The sequence below is a fragment of the Crocuta crocuta genome, unplaced genomic scaffold, assembly GCF_008692635.1.
Source record: "Crocuta crocuta isolate KB4526 unplaced genomic scaffold, BGI_CrCroc_1.0 scaffold29, whole genome shotgun sequence".
NCBI lineage: Eukaryota > Metazoa > Chordata > Mammalia > Carnivora > Hyaenidae > Crocuta > Crocuta crocuta.
The window spans coordinates 4,824,045-4,826,582 of record NW_027533280.1 but is presented as its reverse complement, the minus strand read 5'-3'; the positions used below and the strand labels follow the sequence as shown (position 1 = coordinate 4,826,582).

At 39.8% G+C, this 2,538-nt stretch overlaps 1 long non-coding RNA gene across 1 annotated transcript in view; it reads right to left on the bottom strand.

Moving 5' to 3' along the window:
* Window positions 1–2,128, bottom strand: part of LOC144218224 (uncharacterized) — an 8,658-nt gene extending 6,530 nt beyond the window's left edge. Inside the window, exon 1 of the long non-coding RNA XR_013331084.1 lies at window positions 2,050–2,128. This is a non-coding gene — a long non-coding RNA (uncharacterized LOC144218224). The remainder of the gene's footprint in view (window positions 1–2,049) is intronic.
* Window positions 2,129–2,538: the final 410 nt, after the last annotated feature.

Genomic DNA, 2,538 nt, shown 5'->3' with positions numbered 1-2,538 from the left:
TTTATTTATATGAGAGAGAGACAGAGAGCAAGCAGGGGAGGGGCAGAGAGAGAGAGAGAGAGAGAGAGAGAGAGAGACAGAATCTGAAGCAGGCTCCAGGTTCTGAGCTGTCAGCACAGACCCCAGTGCACGAGATCATAACCTAAACGGAGTCAGCTGCTTAACCAACTTAGCTACCCAGTCAGCCCTCAAATCTACTCTTTTAAAGCAAACTCCTCAACAAGGTGTTATGAACTAAATGTTGATGTCCCTCAAAATTCATATGTTAAAGCCCTAATCCCCAATGTGACTGTTATTGGAAACAGGGCTTTTAGGATATAATTAAAGTTAAATGAGGTCATAAGGATGGGAATTATGGGTGAGGTAATAGACAAGCCAGAAAGAGAGGCCTCACTAAAACCCAACCACATTGGCACGCTGATCTCAGACTTTCAGAGCTGTGAGAAAATAAATGCCTGTTGTTTAAGGCACCCAGTTTATAGTATTTTGTTATGGCAGCCAAAGCTAAGACATCGCCAAATGTATTCCCAGCCCAGGACATTTGCACTTGCTGTTCCCCCTGCCTGGAAAGTCCTTCTTCCAGAGTTATGAATGGTTGGCTGTTTTTCCACAAATTTTCACTTAGGTTTCAGATCAAATGACACCTTTCAGAGTGGCCTTCACTGCTCTGCTCACCCTAATGTAGCCTCCCTACTGTAGTCATTTACCTGACTGATCACGAGATTGTCTATCTCTTCATATGTCTATTGGACAATTGGCTTTTCTCTTCAGAAATGCCCTTCCCTCATTAAAAGATAAACTAAGTCATATTAAAAATTTTAGGAGTTTACTTGAGCGCAAATCCATTTGTATGAGGTAGCACCAAACCACAAGTGGGTTAGAAGAGCTCCATCAACAGGAGCTAGGAGCAAGACTTCTAGAGAAGACCAGGAAGCAAAGCGATTACTTGATTGGCTATACCTTAAGTGATTGCCTTATGTGAAAGAGCCAGGTTGACTCTTTGTGACAGGTTGTGCCTAGGTTTCAATTTCTTAACCTTGAGGCATTTACAGACTTAGCTTTTGGTTCACTTACCTAGGCTGCTCCGGCACTAAGCCACCTCACTCTAATGGCTTTGTTTAATTAATTTAACAGCCCGTCGGGCATTTTTCATATTTTTCTACTTTTTTATTGAGCTCTTTTTCTTTATTAATGTAAAGAAGTTCTTTATATACTCTAGATACTAATCCTTTTTGACTTTCACATTACAAATATCATCTCTCAGTCTGTTATCTTTTTATTTAAAAATACTTTGGGGGTGGTTGGCTGGCTCAGTCAGGAGAGCATGTAACTCTTGATCTTGGGGTTGTGAGTTCAAGCCCCATGTTTGGTGTAGAGATTACTTAAATAAATAAAAAACTTAAGAGGAATATTTTTAATGATGTCTTTTGTTGTGTGGAAGCTTTAAAAAGTGCTATCTTTGGTAAAATACGCATGACATGAAATTCATGTTAATGGGTAAAATATGTATAACATAAAATTCATGTTAATTTGTGTTAACATAAAATAGGCATAACATGAAATTAAGTGTAGGGTTCGGGGACATTAAGTACATTCACATTGTTCTGCAATCATCACCACTGTCCATCTTCAGAACTCTTTTCATCTTGCAAAATTGAGACTCCATATACATGAAAAAAATAACTCCCCATTCCCTCCATCCTCCAGTCCACAGCAACCACCATTCTACTATCTGCCTCTATAAATTTGACTACTCTAAGTATCTCATATAAGTGGAATCATACAGTATTTGTCTTTCTGTGTCTGGCTTATTTCACTTAACATAACATCTTCAAATTTCATCCATGTTCAAGCCTGCATCAGAATTCCCTTCATTTCTAAGGCTGACTAATATTTCATTGCATGGATAGACCACATTTTGTTTATCTAACCATCCATTGATGAATACTTGGGTTGGCCCCATTTTTTGGCTATTGTGAATAATACAGCTATGAACGTCGATGTCAACTTTTCAGGTCTCAGCTTTCAATTCTTTTGGTACATACTCACAAGTGGAATTGCTGGATCATATGGTAGTTCCATGTTTAATTTTTGAAGAACTATCATACTGATTTCCACAGCAGCACCATTTTACATTGCCACCAACAATGCATAAGTGTTCCAAATTCTCCGCATCCCTGGTAACATTTGTTACCTTTTGGTTTATTAGAAGAAGAAGAAGAAGAAGAAGAAGAAGAAGAAGAAGAAGAAGAAGAAGAAGAAGAAGAAGAAGAGGCGCCTGGGTGGCTCAGTCGGTTAAGCGTCCAAATGTCCGACTTCGGCTCAGGTCATGATCTCACGGTTCGTGGGTTCGAGCCCCACGTTGGGCTCTGTGCTGACAGCTGACAGCTGAGAGCCTGGAGCCTGTTTCAGATTTTGTGTCTCCCTCTCTCTGACCCTCCCCTGCTCAAGCTGTCTCTCTCTCTCTCTCTCAAAAACAAACAAAACATTTAGAAGAAGAAGAAGAAGAAGAAGAAGAAGAAGAAGAAGAAGAAGAAG